This window comes from Haemaphysalis longicornis, unplaced genomic scaffold, assembly GCF_048455015.1.
Source record: "Haemaphysalis longicornis isolate Haplotype H1 unplaced genomic scaffold, Haemaphysalis longicornis Haplotype H1 scaffold_8, whole genome shotgun sequence".
NCBI lineage: Eukaryota > Metazoa > Arthropoda > Arachnida > Ixodida > Ixodidae > Haemaphysalis > Haemaphysalis longicornis.
The window spans coordinates 33,658,943-33,680,553 of NW_027526445.1; the positions used below are offsets into that span (position 1 = coordinate 33,658,943).

General features: G+C 45.4%; 1 protein-coding gene across 1 annotated transcript in view; it reads left to right on the forward strand.

Annotated features, from left to right (window-relative positions):
- Positions 1-3,844: 3,844 nt before the first annotated feature.
- Positions 3,845-21,611, forward strand: part of LOC144149862 (sperm-specific sodium:proton exchanger-like) — a 348,027-nt gene continuing 330,260 nt past the window's right edge. The window contains exon 1 of the mRNA XM_077681576.1: positions 3,845-3,872. The gene's annotated coding sequence lies outside the window, so the exon portion shown is untranslated. The remainder of the gene's footprint in view (positions 3,873-21,611) is intronic.

Here is a 21,611-nt window from a genome sequence, read left to right on the forward strand (position 1 = left end):
ATTCTTCGCAGTCCTGCTTTCCGTCAATCCTCCCAGATGGCGTTACCCTACTCAGCCGCAGACCGTTGTCCGTCGTTGCTTTGTTTTCGACCGTATTTTCATCTCGCTTGTTTTTGTTATGGTAGAAACTTATCGTTTTGTGAAACATGGGGTATGCTCGACCAACAGGGTCACGTAAGACAACGTCGCTTACGCCAATCGGCCGGCGGACTACTGTGCATCTAAAACAAGCATAGTGCGCCCAGTAACAACAGCAGTACGCATCGGTACTTCTACGTTTACGTGTATTTTCATCTTTCATTGTTTACCCGACTATTCTTGGTGCTGTAAAATGAATACGTATTCCATTTAAGCGCAAATAGCTCATTGGGCAAGCTTATAAGCACTGTCTAATTTGCGTTTGCTTTTGCCGGCCTAAGCCAATCACACAGCTGGGCTGATATGACATCATAGGTCCCGTTGCGAGAAATGAGCTTTTGGGTCGCATGGCCATTCCCTTTTTAATGGGTAGCATTCTTTGCCGAGTACCCCCACAACCAGTTCTGTGTAACGCCCTGCATTTCAAACAAAAATGCAGATATGGCCGAAGCTCCCCCTGTAACCCCTATAATAGCGTAAATGTATATAACTGGAAATTTTGAAAAACTAAAAAGTGAAAAAAAATATATAACAAATTAAATTACACCATCTTCCCGTGGGGAACCATGAGGAGGATGCGAAGCGTCATGGGGGTTCCGTGTAGGTTCCATTGTGTAGCCGTTATGTTGTTTCATTTATCGGAGGAGAGGAGGAATGCCGGAGAGGAGAGGAGTGTCGGAGAGGAGAGAAATGCCTCGCATACTACTCAGGGTTCCCTACGAGAAGATGACGACGGTGGTTGAACGCAAAGCTATCTCGTGATGGATTGTTTGGTTGGCCAATCCCTAGGGGCATCCTGCCATAATCAACATCACCTTTGTCTGGCCAGGCATGCGCACTGGGTGAGCGGACGGCGGACAACGACAAAGACAAGGGAGGGGTAAGCCCCGTACGCCGGCGGCTTTCACGCGCGTGGGTGCTTGTTGTTTATCTGCTTCCAGCAAGAAAAAAAAAACGCTCATGCATTGCACATTCAATGAATAACAACGATTATTCCTACTAGTGGTTTCCCTGAAAGGTAAGCACTCTGTGACAAATAACCAACACGCACACACGCGCGCGAAAGCCGCCGGCGAGGCCAGGAGAGATACCGAACCGGAAGTGGCCGGAGCAGACGACGTACCCGTGAGGCTTTGCGCTTTTTACCAGTCACCCATACACCACTATGACGGTGTTTCGCGGTAATGCAATCATGGCGACCGCTGTCGCGACCCACCCGGCTACTTATTCGAACTTCCATGATACTTTCGGGAAAACCCGCTGCGAACATAGAGAACCGTTGCATGGCCCGACCCAATCGCTAGATCTGCGCTGACGTCGAATTGAAAGTGTTTGGAGCAGCATTGTACTGCAAAAAATGCACGTCAGCGGCTGTGAACGTGCCTGATCCTTGAGCAAAGACTGTCACTTTAGAATCGCCCGTCCTGCGCCCTCCTTCACCTGCTTTGCCATGGTTGTCGCCCCGTAGGCACATCCTAAACTTTAGCGAGATTTTGATTGATTGTAGGGGTTTAACGCGCCGACGCAACGCAGGCGATGAGGCGCGCCGTAGTGGAGGGCTCCGGATTAATTTTGACCACCTGGGGATCATTAACGTGCGCCGAAATCTCGTACACACGGGCGTTTTTGCTTTTCGCCTCCATCAGAAAAGCGGCCGCCGCGGCCGGGAATCGAACCCGCTACCTCGTGCTCAGCAGCGCAACGCCTTAGCCACTGAGCCACCGCGGCGGGTCCTTTAGCGAGATTTTCAGTACGATAAAGACACTGCTTCTTGCTATATAGTACTTTGTTTCATTTAACTTTTACATTCATTAACCGCGTCAGCTAAGTGTTGTGCTTCAATAACCAAATCTTTGGAGCACATCGGCAGCTGTGTGACACTCAGTGGGGCACTTCGATTTACAGCCTCGGACTCATCGCGGGCTCCCCGAGAAGCAGTCCGGCATTAGATTTTCCCATGTATCCCTATGGCTTCGGGGAATCCTCGGACTATCCGCGGTGAGTCCGTGACTGTAAATCAAAGAGCCCCAGTGTGACATTTTATTTGAAACGGGATATTAACATTGTGAACAACGAAAACCAACGAACAACGACAAAGTTACCCTAAAGCAGGAAAACTGGCCCCACTGCGCATTGGAAGTATATCAGGCTAGCAAGAAACTAACAGTTTTATATTTTTATCCCATTGGGTCAATTAAAGAAGGAATAAAAATTTTTAATCGCGGTTCGGTTTAGTCGAAAATGCACCCCAGGCAAGTTCTCCTCTATACGCAGGTATTTAAACCTGTTTTCGCCAAGCGTGAAAAAACAATTAAGTGGTGCGTACGTGCGAAGCTCGCAGTGTGATTAGCGAAGTCAGGTATGCTTTTCTGAAGAACCCCTCTGGCCCCCGCTCAGTCGGGGTTTTCAGTTTTATAGCCGTCACCGGCCCACTTAATCAATTATCATTATCGCGTCCGCCTCGTCTGCCTGCGGGGTTAAAGGCGCGTTTCCTGCCCCCTGTAATTGAGACCGCACCATTATATTCTCATTCACCAAGTCTCACGACCGCTGTGACTCAGCCACGCTCTCGATCCTCGTCGTTCGGCCGCCGTTCGCAGCGTCGTCGAACTTGACCGAATTTCCCGAGGCGGTAATAACCTCGCCCCGAGCGAACCCTAAGCCGCTCGCAGCCATCGACTGCAATCAAACATGGCGGCGGTGTTCCGTAGAGCATTCAAAAAAGTCACGTGATCGCGATTCCTCAACACAGCCGACCAATGAGACGCCGTCTTTTTTTTTTTTTTTCCGCGGTGTCACACTCGGGTCGTCGAGGGCCCCTGTCTAAGTGACCGCGCGACTTTGAGCTCACGCGAATAAATAAGCACCTTCTAAAGTAGGCACGCGAATCAGATCGCACGCGCGGCTTTTTAATTGTCCTCGGAGCGCGCGAGCGATGTTTTTTTTTGGTTGTATTTTGGCGCGCTTTAATCTCGGCGGGCGGCCTCCTCCCTGCCACACGCTGCCGGGCTTTCGAGCCCTGCAACAGGTCCACGGCGGAGAGCAAGAAAAGAGCAAAAGAAATCGGAGCGAGCTGCGCATAGTTTTGTTTGCTGACTTGTTCCGGCCACGATAGGGGGGCCCCTCCGACAGTCACCTCTAATATGGCAGCCGATGAGGAGACGGAAAGCGAAAGAGGGGGGGAGGGGATAGAAAAGAAGGAAGGTTGTTCCGCGCCTGTATGCAAGCGCCGCCGCCGGACTACGGTCGTCGCCGCGTCGTCTGCTACTGCTCGATCGTTCCGGTCGTCTGCAGTACTTTTCAGTGTCGGGGTTTCCTCTGTGCGCTTCAGGTCGTCTGCTCCCCCGAATCAGCCCGGCTCGGACCAGATCGCTATCTGCAATCGAAGAGTTTTTGTTGCTTATTTTGCGACAAGGCAGCAGTTTGGTGTTTATTAAACCAAGTTGGGAACGAAAGTTTCCGTCTTCGCGCCCTCTTTGCGGGAAGCTGCTGAGCGTGTGACGCCTGTTGCCGGGTGACAGTAGGGCGCTCGTCTGCTTCAATCACTGGCGGCAAACTCCAACAGCTTCATCGGACAAGGTGTCGTGGTGTGCTCTCTTTTGTGGCTATGAGGCGAAGTGTTCGGCAGTCGTACGGTGGCTGCGAGTAAACTGAGTGCTCTGGATTTTATTAGCCCGTCTTCATGAATTCTGCGACATCGGGACTGGCGTGACGTCGCCTACTGAGATTGACAGGTGAGTAGTAAATACTTATCTCAACGTCTAGTTTTTGCGCTTTCTTTTTGCGGCGTTTCGGTGACAAAATGAAACAAAAGAAAGTATGACCCGGCTGTACGTCACCGCTCTTGCTTCGAAACGACATGCTAGTCCACGTCATTTTTCGTCCCTTAAAAGAATCAATTTTCTGGTGATTAGGAACTGTGAATAAAACGCGAAATAACTGAAAACGCGATCACAAGTACTATCTTTGCTCAATATGTCTGTTTCTCTCTTACAGGGTGAACGCTTACTTAAGCCTCAGGAAAGCTTACTAGCAATGTTCTTCCCTGTTTCTATGTTCTTCTGTTTTTTTTACGCCGTTACCACCAGACATGTATTTTTCGCAGTCATTATGTGCGAGAACGCGACGGAAAGCGGAAAAGTGGGCTTTAAATTCAAAGAAACGGAAAGCACAGGCGAAAACAGTGGAACAACTACACTTTACACCACGTGCTCTCACGAAAGCGTTCTTTTGCCGTATTCTTTGGACAAGTGACAGTTCCCGCTTCGGATTAACTCATGAACCACACGTTTTGATGGGGCAGATGTGGCTGCTCTTTTTTCAACCTTTTCGGGAAGAAGGTTTAGAACAATCGCAGTATTCCGACCGCTATTTGACTGCAGAATCGTCGGAACAACAAAAAAGTATTTTTCCCGATATCGCTAACGCCTGTCTTGCGAAGTTTAATCAGCAGTAACTATTTCACCGAACCATCGAGGGACGTGGACTTAACGTCGTACGGTGGGCGAACATGCAAAAAGCCGCGTGCCTCGTAGAACATTTCTCCTACTTTCAAGCTGTGTGCTGTCAATTTGTCCAGACTAACTCTTGAAAAGTCTTGTTAACCAATTTCAACAGTATACGCAATTGTTTAAAGACAAGTTAAAACAATTTTCAGGTGATAATAAAAACATCGCCAAAAAGAAAGAATCATCAGATGCCGGGCTTGCGAGAGTATAACGTTTAGTCAGACTTGGTCTGTATGCGCATGTACGATTGACTAATGTTAGTCGTATTGATACCAACACATTGCCGCGCTATAGTTATCTACTGTCAGTAGTCGATTCAGCCATTACACCATAACGCGCAAAATTCGTTGAGCAGCGATATTTCATGTATACAATCTTAGTCAAAGCTTTCATCTGAGGGGTGGCATTTCTATATGACAACGCGCCTATCCCGCGTCGTAATTAAACGGTGTGCCGCTCATTACCGTAAGCCTAGTTTGGGATGTTGGTAGCATAGATTGGCCACTATAATGCGTTAATGCGTTATAGTGAAGAGGCCCCGCCGGACAGCCTTATTCAGTACGAATCACACGTGGATGCTCCGAAATAACAAGAAAATTCATACCGTGTCCTGAGCCATTCACTTCAATTTGCGGCTCCGCGGCGTCATCATCGACATATAGTTATAAATGCCTCGTTTTTGTTTCGATATTCCTATTAAAAAAAAATTATACCTTTGCGTTGGTTCCAGAAGTGAAAGTCAAACTGTTAACGCCCATTTCGTCAGCGTTATTTTGTAAGTTTTATTAACAAAACATACACTTCAGGCCACATTTCTTTTAGCCACCCGTGCTTAAAGGAGCATGGTGATATATGCAGGATATTTCCACCAAATTGCCACGTTGGCACTTTCCAACTTTTGCCGCCAACCTTCACTGACTCTGTGCTCTGACTTCCGAGTGCACTTTCCTTGAAGTAATCCGTTACACGTCATGGGGTTCATACTTTTGCGAGGAAAACTGCGAGTGGCGTAATTAAGCTAGGTAGCATATGAACTAACGAACTACTTTTCAGGGCATTGAACTGCTTTTAATTAGTTTTCTTAGGAAACTGGGTTGTATTTGGTGTAAAGACCCCACAGCCACATATCATGAAAGCGGAAGCTTAACTTTCAGAGTGTAACCAGAGTACTCTTAACTACAGTGCTTTCGCCATCTTTACGGTGTAAAACACTTGGTTTGATTTCTGAAGTCAGGCTTTCGTTTTCTATTATCTGTGGTCTGGAAATTTCCGGTGCGGTCTAGGGACTTTCGACCCCTACTGCACATTCGCACCCTCACCCGACGACAGGGTGTGAGCGCTTTCGAATTTTTTAGGGGGAACACCGGATAAATAAACGAATGAAGGTCCTTATAGCGTTCATTTTAAAATCGTGGCTTTCTTTCCGCACGAGCATTATCACCAAATGTTAATTGCCCAAAAACGGGGTGGCCGTGGCAGCTTTACGCACACGTATTAACGAATCACGCTGCAGTCTTAGCTCGCGAACGCACAAGGTGCTCTGAGCTATAGAATGGCACCGGAGACTCAACTGCGGGTGAAATGCTGTCGGAAGTCGAATGACATTGGGCAGTTCTCATTCACAATGGCTCCTGTCCGAATAACAAGTAGACTTGAGCGAAACACGAGCGCTTTAGGGCGCAGTCTTTGCTGCCACCCGGATATGCAGCCGCGGAGGCGCTCGCCAGTCACCCGTCACTTCATAGCGGGCTTCTGTGTTCAAACTGGTTAGATTGTTTGGCTGCCTTTAAACTTTCACATCCTTCGCAGGGAATGCTTAAATTATCATAATATATCGTTTTTTTGTCACAACTGATCATGATGGTCATCAGCGAACGCAGTAGTATCCCCCCCCCCCCGGAATTCTGTTCTCCGCACAAGTGCACTTTAGGTGCACTTACGTCTAAACGGAAGCTTAGATGATGATGATGACACTGTACCGTCTGGCACGATGAACATAAACAAACGCGCAGGAAAGTTTACATATAAGGTTTCGAAAAAATAATTTAACGCTGTTTCTACCGCGCTGATGTGAAAAACATGGCACCGTGGACCTGGGAGAGGACCTTTTACGGGCCTTCGCAACTCTGGCATTAAAAATCTCTTGAGCATCATCAACCTGCTTATCAAGATCCCGCGAGTATCAAAACTAAATCAGGGAACATTGACAGCCGGTTTCGGTTTCGAGCCCGAATGTACCGCGCAGGAGCATTTTCAGGCTAAGTGCGCCTTAGAATAGTGCAAATACGGAAACGTAGGCAGCGGCGTGCCGATGCTTACGGACACAGCTGGAGCACTATAAAAAAAGTTGCAACGTAATTTCACAGAGTTCTCCTCTCAGGCTCATGTTGCACTGCTTTCAGTTCTCCTACGTTTCAATATCCGGTCCGTTTACTTGTAAAACTGTTATCTCGGTGTTCGGTACACCGTTTGGAATTTATGTGCCGGGTTTACACTTAGCACACCTTATTGCCGTGGTCCATATCGTGCTTATACCATGCATACGCGAACATTTCACACGAACCTCCGTCGTAAAGCCATGAGTTGAGATAGAACCAGTTACAGTCCCCTCGGAGAACTTGGGTTCACTCAGCGCAGTGTACGTAGCAAAGATAATTTCTAGCGGAGCCTATATTGCACCACGTGGTGCGTCGTCGGAGCAAGGGCAGGCGTCAAGTTAGTCCTTTCTTTCTTCCTTTCCTTTTTCTTTCTTTTTTTCTTCCTTCCTTCCTTCCTTCCTTCCTTCCTTCCTTCCTTCCTTCCTTTCTTTCTTTCTTTCTTTCTTTCTTTCTTTCTTTCTTTCTTTCTTCCTTTCTTTCTTTCTTTCTTTCTTTCTTTCTTCCTTCCTTCCTTCCTTCCTTCCTTCCTTCCTTCCTTCCTTCCTTCTTTCTTTCTTTCCTTCTTTCTTATTTCTTTCTTTCTTTCTTTCTTTCTTTCTTTCTTTCTTTCTTTCTTTCTTTCTTTCTTTCTTTCTTTCTTTCTTTTTAGAAAGGCAGGAACATGCTAAAGGCTTGATGCCTGCCTAGGGCCTTTGGTTTGGGTGGAAACTAGCGTGCGGGCATAATGTACAATGCACAACACTTGCAGTTGTGTGTACAAAAGAAAAAAAATAGTACAGAAAGAACATCTGCAGTCACGCGCCTTGAGCGCTCAATCTGCGAATACTTAGCACGTAACAGAAAATGCGCAAAACGAAAATTTCGCAATGGCTATAGAATCACAACCCTTGCGAGTTTTTCACTGCAGTGCGATGGACGAACAAAGAAAACAACTATATACACATGAAGCGGGGGCTTACTTAAGAATATATATTTACAATTGCGCTGCTACAATTTCTTTCATGCTCCGGTAACTTTCAGCTATATGCAATAAACTGCTCTAACAGGATATTTTTAACGCGTATTTTTGGCAACCGTTGGCCACAATTTATGTGTTGCTGAACTTTGTTCAATAAGGAGGGGATTCTTGACGACCTTCCTCCCATACGTGTAGCGTTTTGGCGATTCCCAGGGGTACCGGTAGAAGATTGCGCTCCTGGGCACCGCCTGGAATCGCACACAATCAATGTCCCATTTTACGGCACCGGGATTGGCCGATGAAACAATGTGTGCCCCTTCTTGACATTCTTTCGCGCACACTCATGGGTTACGGCTACGCGAAAATCGAGTGGGAAGATTTAGGTTTTCTTCACTGTCTGCAGGACAGTGGGGGAAAGCTGCTATAACGTCTGCAGGATTCCTTTAAAGTAAAAAGAAAAAATCAGAGCTCCTTGCCTAATTAAGAAGAGAGATAATTAAAACGTAAGGCTTTTTCCCATGCAATTCGAGTCAAAGTCAAAGTACGAAATCTAAACTGCATCTGCCGTGTCGTAATGGTGCAGTCGGATATACGTTCCTATTCATCTTCACAGCGCACAAACAACGGGGCAAATGGAAGTATAAGTGTTATCCTTCCCTTTGTCCCGGTGTTTGTGCGCTGCGAAGATGAATACGTACCAACTGGCCCGGTTTTGCACGCTGCTTCGCTGCTTCGGTTTTGCACGCTGCGTTGGCTTCGTAACGCGAGCAATCCATGATCGACTCCGACCACTGATCTCCACTAAGTGGAGATCAGTGACTCCGACCACGGCAAACGTTTTCTTCTTGAGGCGCAATGCGATGATGGAACGTTCATTACCATCGGCGATTCTAAAGGTGGCTTTCTTGCAGCACGTTTCGGTGTAATGATGAGCGGCACCACGTAGGCATAGAAATCATCGCTCTGAAATGCATCGCGGGCGTTCCCAAATGAAGTATATGGCTAAGAGAATAATCTAATCGTTTCCGCTACCTAGCCAGGTTAACTTTCCAGCATTTATTCCTTTCCGCTACCCGAATGTTGCTACTTTTCTTCCGCTGCTTGAGCCTAGCAACGTGCGTCGTTTTCCGTTCCCCTGTTTCACCGAAAAAGCTTCCACGCTATTTAATATCACCTTTAGTTACTTTACTTACATCATCCTTTTTTTAAGTGGGACTTTCCTCACCGTGTTTAGCTTTTTGTGCAAGGTTCTTGTCCCTGTTAGGTAAAAGGAACTTCCCTACGAGAGGCAACCTACGTGTAACCAGATTAGGAGTGCATTGTGAGGCGCCTAGTCTCTCACGAATCACATGCGGGGCAAAAAAACAAAAAACAAAAACGAAAAAACTGTCAGTTGGCCAGCCAACGAATTCCTCTTTTCTTCGACACAGGCTTGCGCTGCCCCGATCTTACCGTATATTCTCGGCTTCGGGAAAACGTTGGCTGAACCCACAGGCTGTCTAAATTCGGGTTTGAAGAGTATCCCGGATATTAAGTGTCAGTTTCGGTGTACTCATGCCGGCGACTCAACAAGGCTCGTCAGTAACTTTCACGAAAGCTGGAGACATGATAAGGCCAGCTGTTGTATATTCATGTTATAAGGATGCTGATGTTGTCAAAGGCTGTAGTTGTCTGGCTGCCCTGGTCGGTCGACGAGGACCGGATGCTTGCTTCGAGAATACCACCAAAGGGCAGAAAACGCGAATTCGCAACAAAGCAAAGCTGGCGCGCACTTTATCCTCGTCATTTTACAAACTTTTAGCCTGATATTCTGCGTTTCCAACTACGACTGCTGGCGTCCCTTTTGTAAATAGTTGAGCTGAGAGCTTTGAAGGCTTCGAAGGAAGTATGGAATTCGTGTTTCGAAGCGCAAAAGGACCAAATACGAGGGAGTGGACAACATGAGCGCTTTCTATCAAGCCCTCAGGGCGATTTCTATAAAGTTGTCTGTACTCTCGTGCTTTGCTTTTTTGCCCTTTTAGCAATATAGTCAAACTAGTTCAATTTTGTGTACTTTTAAAGTGTGTAACTTTGCAAACGCACACTGTCAAACTTGACTATTTTGCTTTTGTGGTGGCACGCAGTTTTTGTCAATACAGCAGAAAACCCGCAATTGTCGTATACTCAACGAGCAGCTTCCGTGAAGCGAACTAACCTCGGTTTGCCGCTACCGTTCTTCAGTGCTCCTTCAGAGTATTTCCTTTAGTAATTTAGTTTTCGGCCAGAATTCGTTATGGAACCGGCTGTCGTGTGTTTTCCTGTCCCACATTCGAGGGTAATGCTTCGGCAATTTAAGTCTCGAATTAAAATTCTGAGCGCTTATAAAAAAAACAGCGCAGTATCACCTAAAAACCCGATTGCAGTGAAAAGTTTTTTAAAGAACAGAAGAAATTGGAAGAGGAATTAGGGGAAGATAAAATACACATAAAGGGCGATTACAGATTAAGTAAGCCCACCCTCTAATGCAAATAAGATAAATGAAAACGACGGCAAGTACGAGACGAAAAGAGACCACGGCTTATCGTATACAAGCCATTCATTAAGCCACGCATATTCGTCAGAGTAAAGCGGATCACCCAGCGCGCTGATAGTTTCAGGCGCATTATGGTGTCTTGTTTTTCAGATAACTCCAGTTTTCACAAAGTGTAACTTTATAAGGCCTAATAAAGGTGGCAACAATATAGTGCGATATTAATTTTTTCCGTTACGCTGCAACCATTTCTCGTAATTTTTCAATCGTGGCTTATGATGTTTGCCTCACTCGAAGCAAAAATGGTTCGTACGTACTACTCGGATGGCTTAGAGATTGCTTTGATGCCAGCAGGCCTGACGAGTTATAAAAAGGACGGACGCTTTTACAAATCCCATTTCCCTGTAATATCTACCGTGAAAAGCGTTGAAAAAGTCAGCATAACGGTTTGACGCGTCAATTTAGAGATTCAAGATAAAAAAGTGCCTTGAAGAGGTCATTTGAACCCAAAATAAAGGTTTGCATGGGTCCGTTAAAATACTGCCTGCAGTGCATTAATAGCAACAATGCCAGTTTATCGGTTTTACCGCCAGCTTGAAACAAATAATCTAGTTATCTAGGGAAAGAGTTGAAGCAGTGGCGAATTCCCACTCGCTTGGTACTTAGGATATGTCACAGGGTCACCGATCAGGGCTACCGCTCAGAAACATGACTACCTATGTGGTTGTAGCGGTGCCCGTACTTCCATTTGATGGCAACACTTCAAAGCTAATGCGCAGTTAAAACACTTTTAGCTATACTTTAATGTTCTCTCTAGTGCGCCACTGCTGATTTCATTTAGCGCGAAATTCGAAAATTTACTAGTTTACCTCGTTTTAACGAATACTGATATCGCGAATTATCGGTTATAGCAAACTAAATACAAGCTTTGGTTGGTCACGCTTTATTTCAGCCACGCTTTCTCTTTTATAACGAAAGTGAAACGGCGAGGGCTGCGCGCACTATCGAATATAACGAAGAAATATTTGACCAGTGGGCTGAGAAGCTACCTGGAAAAAAACTCCCGGTGTAAGAAACTGCAGAAGTAGAAAATGCCCCTTTGTTCGTGGACACTGTGGAAAACTTTATCCTGCTCAGTGCTGTGAGTAGCCAACGGACAAAGATTAGATCCTTCCTCGAAAAATTGGAACGCAGGCCTGTTTTGTCAAATGAACTATGTTCTGTTGTAATTCCCCGTTTCATGTCCTGGTTCATTGAGCTTGAAATGCCACAAGGAGAAGGATAAGGGTTACCTTGTTTACAGTAGGTTCGCAGATTAAAATAACGCGTTTTTGTATAGGTGATTATTGCGGGAGCCAGATTACAGATTAATTTCAACCGATGTTAGCTCTATTGTTACAACGAATGTCGGATATAATGAACTAAATGACTGTCCCGATACTACTTCTCTAACTAACTGCACAGGACCGGGATAACTGGAGATTAATGGGAGAGGTCTTTGCCCTGCAGTGGACGTAGATAGGCTGATGATGATGATGACTACTTCACTATAATGACATTAAACTGTATATTATTTGCGTTTTTATTTTTGGTAAAAAGTGTCTGTCGTTGATGGAATGAATATGAGTGGGTCACGAACGTCTAGTTCTCTCAAATTTAACCTGGCTAAATTAGGGGGGAACGAACCTATAATACTACAGCCTCGCCTCACTTCTTGGATCTTCCAGCGCTGGGGTGCAGTGTACCACAATATCGTTATTCATAGATGGCTCCGTGCCACACATTTTTTTATTTAACCTCCCTGACAACGCATAGCGAACGGAAAATTTAGCGCAACGAATCTACCCGTACCCCCCTTGTGACATTCCTCATTGCTGCAATCCTTAAGCATATGAAGAAGGGGGGGGGGGGGAGGTGGTTTCGGCTGCCCAGACCAATTTCCCACTTAGGCCGCCGACGCTGGTGCAAGGACAAGCTGGGATGTACGATTCCGGTCGAGCCGGCGTGCATCGCGTATCATCGAACTCCTTTGGTTACCCATTAATTATACTTGCACGGTTACCTTCGCGACGGCCTTAAGCACGTGCTGCAAAGCAAATAAGTCGCGGGGTCGGGTAATCTCGGAGGGGGCGAAAAGGCCGGCTTCGACAGATTACACCGCATGGCGGGAAGCTTCAAGGGAGCCGGCCGCAATGCGGTGTGACTCGGTGTGGAAGCTTCAGCTGCCCGGCGCTGCGGCTGCTGGGTAAATAAGCGAGGGCGCAGAGTCGCACCCTGGTCCCGCCCACTGCCCTTCCGCCTCCTACTGCATGCCTCCGCGGACAAAAAAGAAAGTAAGGAAAGGAAAATGCAGTGCCCTTCCACTGCGTGAGGAAGGATGACCAGTGTAGCTGGACGCAGTCCAAGGGGTGCACAAAACAAAACGAGCTTGTTTGTAATTTTTGCTAAATGAAACTTTGAAGTGTTACAATTTATTTTTAGCGGACGACCGTAGGGCTGTCCCCTTACCTCCCTTAGAAGCTCAAGTTTTGGAAGCAGATGGTATTTCCAGAACGTTAGAACATTTAGAACTTCACTGTGAAGTACTGTGATCACGAAACGCACGGTATAAATTAATCGTAATGTTTGACTGCTACTAGCGGGTAATTCGTGTATGGTTTGTTTCGGTATAGTCTCGAGAAAACAAGACTTACCAAGATGAACACACATGAGCACAGGTGATGAACTAGATGAAGACAGGTCCGAGATTTCACATCATCACCATCGTCATCATCATGACACGCTCCCCAAGGCCCGCCCACGGCTTACTATACTGAACAGCGTGTGGGTGTGCTCATTAAGAACGGCGTTCGACAGAAATAAAAAAAGGATACCATTTGAAGCTCGATACATAGAAATAGGGGTGTGCGCTGCTAGCGTGCATGCTTGTTTAACGAATTGACAAGGTAGTGTTGTCAGTTGGTTGAGTAAGATGGGGCTAACATAATGACCTCGCCAGTCCTGGGTTTATAAAGTGCATATAAGTGCAATTGTGCCGGCGGAATCCCTGTATGCAGAACTGCACGGGGGGCATCCACGCTTCAGCGAGAGAAATAACCCCATGTAGCGCTTTCCTGTTCACCGAGTCACTTATAATCCGCGTTTGCAACCGCGTAAACAGGTTGTAAGCACGCCAGTGGTGCTCGTTTAATCGAAAAGAGAGTACGACAGGGGACTTCGATCGGGTGTCGTGAATAACAAAGTGCGAATAAATTCGGAGCAATAGTGCTGACGTTCGAATACGGGCAGTAAAGGCAGGTAAGTGTGTTCCTGCCGTGATTGGCTGGTGGCTCCGGCATGCCGTTGTACCGAATTCGCGCGAATATAACGGGCCCCCAATTCTAACGCGCAATAGAATTCAGCATCCCGATCTACCACGCACACGAATTAACGCCATTAACAGACGCCTAAAAATTATGAAAAACATTTATTTTACATAAATCGGCACATGCTGTGGGCAGCTAAAGCCCTTCCGTGAAGCTTTGCACTTAAAAATGGGGTCCCATTGTTTTTGCCAATAGCGAACACGCGACTGCGGGACGACTTAAGCACGGGACGCCGTCCGATCCCCTTTCGTTCCCGCCGAGATGATTGTTTTGTATTTAAACGAGGCCTACGTCATTTATTGAGCCGTTTGGTTTCAGTGTAGAGTTGCTTCGGCTCGGGTTTTGAGGTTTTTGAGTTTGACGTCCACTGGTAACGCGCAGGTATTTTTTACATGCCTACTTCTATAATAACAGCTGGGCGTTAGCATCGCGCAAATACGTTGTATGACTACGTAAAATACCCACGCTGTGGATATTTCACACGTGGACGCGAATTGCGAATTCTCCTCTATTGAATGCTTTGGCGCGGGCGAATGACCCCGCACGGCCCTGAACTAGTCCGCAACCCTGCAATGCGGTGTGCCTCCTATCCTGACAAATGATTCTTAAATAGCGCACAGATATTGAGAGATATCTTAATATCGAAACTTATTTTGCTATTAACTGCGAGAACCATTGCTTTCTTTGAAATGAAAATATTTTGTTATTAGACGGACGAAAAGTTTTTACACGTTGTACTGGAACTTTAGTGCCGTTGAAAATTACGTTTAAAATAACGTTGGAGTTGAAATCAACTAGGAGCGACGAGCTTAAGTAACTGTCCGGCAAAACGTTAGCAAAACTGAGTGGAATTTTATAGTACGGAGAAAGGAAATACCAGTAATGTGCAAAAATATTACCCCATATAACGAAAGTGTACGACATTCTTTGGTGGCACGTAGCGGTTATAAAAAAAGAAAAATTGGGCCCATCTCCCCGCGAGGGGGACTCGAGTAAATGCGTCGCATAGGGGGTGGGTGTATTACGTTAACGTTTAGTGTTTGGGGAGTTGGTGGTAGTGAATGCGTTGTATCAGCAGCTTCTTGACGTAGTTTGAATGAGTCAAGGACATAAGGCGCGTTCGTATCCTTTGATTCTGTGTCGGCTTTGTGGCGCAGTGGGTAGAGCACCATGTACATTGCGTTCCGGCCGCAGGGTCGAGGGATCGAAACCAGGCGCCGGATAGTATTTTTTTTATATAGTGTAGGGGGAGGGGTGCGGACTACGACTAGGTACGTCAACGCGGGTGACATCGTCAGTTACTGAAATGCTCTGCATTTAAAAAATAATCGATGTGCGGCGAAATTTTAAGCTTACCTTCCGTCATATTACAGTCAAATTGGGGTATATAGTGCCCCAGGCTTCCCACCCGCGTTAGTAACGTGAATGGTAAGTGTGCTGCCCGTGGGCAGTGAAATTACCGGTGGTCGTAACTGGTATGGCGCGGGAAATGCAAGAAAAATGAATTAGCGGATATTTTCTGTTATTTTCGGCTGTCCTTTCAAAGGCGCATACGAGTAATAGAGTTCATCTAAACTTTCGCCCGCGGAGGAAAATTGCCTGGCGACTCAGTGGGCTCAACGTAAGAAAACCACACTTTCTTCTCCGGTTTTTTTTATTTCTGAAACTGAAATAGGATTCACACCATTCCCAGTCACCGCCCGACTTTTTTTTTTGTAAGCAACGTTTTTGCCTACTTTCCCTTTCCCACGTGCAGGATAGCAAACTAGGCTCTAGCCAGGTTAACTTTCCTGCCTTCCTTCTACATCCTTCCTTCCTTCTTTTTTGTGTTTTCAATTTGGTGGCCGAGCTGACATAGCTTTAACTAACTGGGAATGACAGGCATAACTTTGTTTCCAAGATAAGAAAATTTTAACTTTTTCCTCGTCCAAAACCGCGAATCATTTAAGTGCGTTTAATGCGTTTCCATCGGTTCGGGCTGCTTCCTTTTGGCTCAATAAATGTCACTATGTTCACATGAAATGGAATTGTGCGCTGCATTATCACTTGGATAAAAACGAAAACGTTTCTTTGCTTACCCTAACTAACTACTGAAATTGTGGTAGGAAGTGTCGTCGAGCAGTTCATTTCGTCGGACGTGTGGTAACCAGTTTGGGAACGTTTCACGTACAGTAAACGGATTTGTACGTACTCAGAAAGCTCCCGGCAAGAATCCATCAATGAATTGGACAGCTTCCAGGTTTCGCTGTGAGGGAACTTTATATAATCCTCCTATCACAGTGCAATCTGGAATGGCTTCTTGAGCGGGGCGGAGTCGTAAGAGTTTCCGAAACAAAGATTGGGGATGTCGTGCGCCACAGCTTTTGGACGATGCTTTAAGCACCCGCAGAATAACTGAGGACCGATGCAGTGGGTGCGCAAATAGTGTACTTATACTCACTCTTTACAAGGCTTGGTCCGTTGGGCTGACGTGAACGAAACAGTACGTTCGGGTCAATCGTCAGCAAACAAATTGTTTTCTTCTGATGGAGGCGAAAAGTATGCGTACATTTCGAAGCACGTTAATCGACCCCAGGTGGTTAAAATTATTCCCGAGGAAGCTACACTACGGCGCGCCTCATAGCGCTTCGGCACGTTAAACTGCACAATCAAATCACGAATTGCTATCTACTTTTACTCTTGAGCCTCCTCCGTGTTCCGCGCCGTGTGCATGAGCACACAAAACAGCTGATTGATCGATTGATTGATTGATTGATTGATTGATTGATTGATTGATTGATCGATTGATTGATCGATTGATTGATTGATCGATTGATTGATTGATTGATCGATTGATTGATTGATTGATTGATTGATTGATTGATTGATTGATTGATTGATTGATTGATTGATTGATTGAGACTTGTTATCCTGTAGCGTCTCTTGGGATGTGGTAAACATTGTTATAACACTGCTTATGTTTCGCGAATTCCATCAAATCTAAAATTTCTAGGTGTCTCGCAGGGAACCAAATTTTGCGAAATAAAGGGCACAAAAGGGGAAACAACGTCTTAGAAAGCTCTTAATATCTCTGTATTCTCGCGCATACGGTCTGGATATATTGTTATGCGCTTAATTAACAAGTAATCAGAATATGAAAGACTTTGCTACATATTAAAATGCGCGCATTTCTCAATAACTGGTTTGGAAACGCTCGAAAATGAGATACTCGCGAACATGATGTCTTTCGCATAATTTGTACGAAGCGTAGAACATAAGTTCATCAACGCCAACAAAATTAAAAAGCTTGAGCTCGAAGAAGGCCGCACAGGAACGAAATGTCACTGGAGCTTTGCGTAATCTTCAAAAACCTTATTGCTTATTTCGGTATAACTGCGGTGAATACTTTGTCTAGCATTTCAGTTCTATGAGTAGATGCGCAAGCGAGCTTGTTCTGTTAGAATGTTAAGTAAGCGTCACTCAGACCTCCATTACATTGCAGGAACAAGAAATGGCATTTCTGCGAATCGACTGAAGGGTGAGGCAATTAGCCACGTAAAGCTGATCTTGAGTATATTGGTTTCGTAGAACGAAACGTTTTTTTAGTGGTACCGATGGCGTCTTGTCAAAAAATTAGCGCATTCGCGCAAATAGTGGATCACACGCGCGAAGTCGGCGTCATCAGTTGTATCACTAAGGCTTTTTTTTTTATTCGTTCATCCCGCGCACGTGCAATGACTGGAACCACCTTCCACGAGACCTTGTAGAAATTAAGGATGTCAATTTGTTTCGCTCTGCATTGTGTAGTATGACTTCAATAAGTCTTGTTTTGTGCACGCGCAATTTCTTACGCGTGAAATGTATTTAAATTACTGCATTGCTTCCGAAATGTATGTACATGTACAAATTTGTATGCCTGTAGAAATGTGTTAAGTATTTTCTTCTACATTGCTCGACCCAGCTTGGTAATTTTTTTTAAATACCTGCCTGTTTTCATGCTTTTCCGCCCTTAAACCCACTCCCCTGTGTAATGTACGACCCTGAATGTACCAATAAATAAATAAATAAATAAATAAATAAATAAATAAATAAATAAATAAATAAATAAATAAATAAAAAGAAAAAAATTAATAAATAAATAGACCGGTTTGTAGACCGAAAAGCTCGGACAAGATGTCTTGGCACACGGCGCGTGCGTGAAACCCGTGGCTTCCATTTTGTCGAAAACGCGAAAACGCGAAAACGCGAAAAAGGAACGGTTCTATAGGTAAGGGAGTACAGGCATCGGCCATGAAGGAGTAAAATAGTATACTTTATCTCATCAACCACATATGGGTGTACATTTAGATCGTTCGTATGATGCGCTAATTTTGAGCCCGGAAAAATCGTTGGGTGGGCTCATTCTGCGTTTGCAATTTGGGTCTTTGAAGGCACGGCGATCGATTGGATGCGCTTTCAGCGAAGGTTGAACGCATATTTTGACGCGGTTTTTGATGATAGAAAGCTTTTGCGCTTATCACAACTTTCTGTAGGAATGGGTGGACAATATTTTTCTACCATGCGGCAGCCACCTAATTCGCACGTTTTATTTGTCGAGCCTGTTTATGATTCGTTCGTAGTCACTTGCCTTCGAGATTGCCGACAGGCTTCACCAACAGACTTGGATGCTTTTGATTATAAATCCTCGCACAAGCACTGATTCAGTAGGCATCATTCCAACGGTGAGAGCCATCAACATAAAATGACTTGGTTGCTGGCTAGTTCGTAAATTCCTGGCAAAGAAATGAAACTGCTATCATAAACGCTAAATAAAGTACTGACGTATTTTAACTGATTAACGTTTACACCGCACCCTGGTGGGCAGAGCTGCCGATCCTGTCTGTGGCAGAAAAGGGAGGGCGGTAGGAGTATAACTTTTTTCAAGATTCGAAAAGTATTACTTTTACTGTATATTTCCGCGGTGGTAACTGTCCCACGTGAGCGACGGTTGTTACGTTTGCCCCAGTTGAAGAACGAACGAAGGCCCCGTGTATTGTGGTTTGCGAATCCAAGCGGTGGCATTGGACTAAGCCCTTGATTGGCGACCCCATAAGATGCCAACCTTTGTCTCGTATACAAAATAGCGGTATACGTTTAGGTATGAATTAATCTGTCGATGCGAGCTAGCTGGTACGCCATCATATGAATTAGCCGGAGGTTCTGAAGTCGTGCTTGGCGCTTTAAACCTGATTAATACGATTACATTTAGATCGTTCGTGGATGCGCTCACTTTGTGCGCGAGAAATCGTCTCATTGGTACAGTTCTACCTTTGCGATTTGGTTCAGGAAGGTTCGACGCGACGATCGATAGAACGCGCTTTCAGCGAAGATTGGGCGCACTTTTAGCTTTCGCGCTTCTCTAAACGTTCTTTAGAAAGGTGCTGTAAACTTTCTTTTCTTATAAGCGTGTTCGGTGCGGTTATGACCCTCTGCATACTCCTTGTCTAGTTTTCCAGAGTAAAATTTTTACTTCACACTTAGCGTGTGTGGGAGCTCTTTCCTTTCTTGTGCGTTGTCGTTTTGTTTTGCGCTGCCTTCACCATGAATACGTTCCAACTATCCCAGCTAACCACGCCATATGCTAGCTCAACCTTCGGACTTTTCCGTTGGCCCGTCCTCCTCCTCCTCCTCCTCCTCCTCCTCCTCCTTTTCCCCTACCGCCAACAACTCTCTGGGGCGGGGGGTATGTATCGACACGTGGAAATAAGTGAGCCACGTTTCGTGCAAAGGCATCAAAAAGTTCTTCATCACGTTGACGTGCAAGATCAAAGCACCAGCTGCTGTTTGGGGGCGCTCGTGGCCGCGCCTTGAACGGACACTTTATTATGCATTAAGCGGAGGCGTGCGCCGACGCCCACTTAGGCGTTCAATTATGCATACGTGTTCCGCGCGAGCGGGAAACAAAATTCGAAGTTGGCGCCAAAAAAATACAACAGTGAGCACTAGTTTGTTATGCATCTGTACGGGAGAAAACAGGAAAATGGGAGTTGCTGCAGCCGAGTGCTTTCTATTGACGTATGCGCGGGCAGAAATTCACCTCCGGGTGCAGGGGATTTTTTTCCACGTTAGAGACCCCCTGGGACGGCCATGTTATTCCGCTGTTCCCCCTTACTACATTCTATAACCGCGTTTCATGATACCAGAGTCCTCATGCCTCGTTTTAAAGGCGACAGTTTAGCACATTTTGTACATGCAGTATCCGTGTAGTATCAGCAGCCAGGCTCTTACTTCTGCTGCGACCAGTTTTCATGCTAGGTGGACATGATCACACTGCTTAGAAGACGCCACGAAACAAGGAGAGATTTTCGTGCCAAAATAGGATATGCTTTACGCGCGGAAACCTACACACTTTTGTTCGCTCTTGCAATGAACTGATGTCATGCAAGAACGCTGCCTGGAATATATATTATATATATATAGAAAGGACGTTGCATGCTTGGAAGGTGGTGAGCACAAAGGAAGTAAAATTCTGGACGAGGCCAGCGGCCGGTGCTGCCAATGCTTCGACTTGCGTGACTTCGTCAAACAAGTCTCTTTGCAACCCCCCCTCCACACACGTACACGCACACCGTTCTCGGCCAGTCCCAGGCCGAAACACCAGAATAAGCCTTATGTTTACACTCTGGCTATTCAATCGCAAATTTTACCTAATAGCCAGGAAATGTTTTTCTAAACTGTATGTGTATGTATGTATGTATGTATGTGTGTGTATGTATGTATGCATGTATGTATGTATGTATGTATGTATGTATGTATGTATGTATGTATGTATGTATGTATGTATGTATGTATGTATGTATGTATGTATGTATGTATGTGCGTATGTATGTATGTATGTATGTATGTATGTATGTATGTGCGTATGCATGTATGTATGTATGTGCGTATGTATATATTGTCACGGGTTGGGCATGTACCCTCTGAAAGGAATATGGACACCGAGGGATTGGGCCCAGCCCGGACAGCTGGTGCGGTGGACGGTTCACCGACGAGGAGGAAGAGGACGAACCATCTCGCTCTCTGGCTGCACCCCCTTGAGACTGTGTGCTACTGTGTTCCCCACCGTGTGGCATATTTAATTACCCCTGCAATATACCATTTTCCCCGTAACAATATGTATGCATGTATGTATGTATGTGCGTATGTATGTATGTATGTATGTATGTATGTATGTATGTATGTATGTATGTATGTATGTATGTATGTATGTATGTATGTATGTATGTATGTATGTATGTATGTATGTTTGTGCGTATGTGCGTATGCATGTATGTATGTCTATGTGTATGTATATTTAAAATGCACAGCGGTGACTTACATCGTTCATGCGTTTTATCCTCTCGTGTTGTGTTCTTACGCGCTATATAAAACGTGTTTCTGGACCTTTTCCCCGCCCACATGAAAAGCAAGTATACAGGAACATGTTGTTTTCCCCTCTCCCGCGATTACATTGTGGAACGTCGTCAAAGATAGACAAAACGACCTTGAAGCTCCCTGCTTTATGTTTCGAGGCCATAGACGCCGCTCACGGAGGTTCCTGGTAGTAAAGCAGAGCAAAATATGACTGAATACAGGACTTCTTTTCAGAACCATATTTTAAAAGCGATATTTTTTTATACTTCAAGCATTCACCTGCAATAACCGCGCAGAGAGAACACTGTATGTATGTCTAGAACATTTGTGTAGTCATTTATTTGTTGATTTGCTTTAAATAAGTACTAAAACAGTGTATCGACA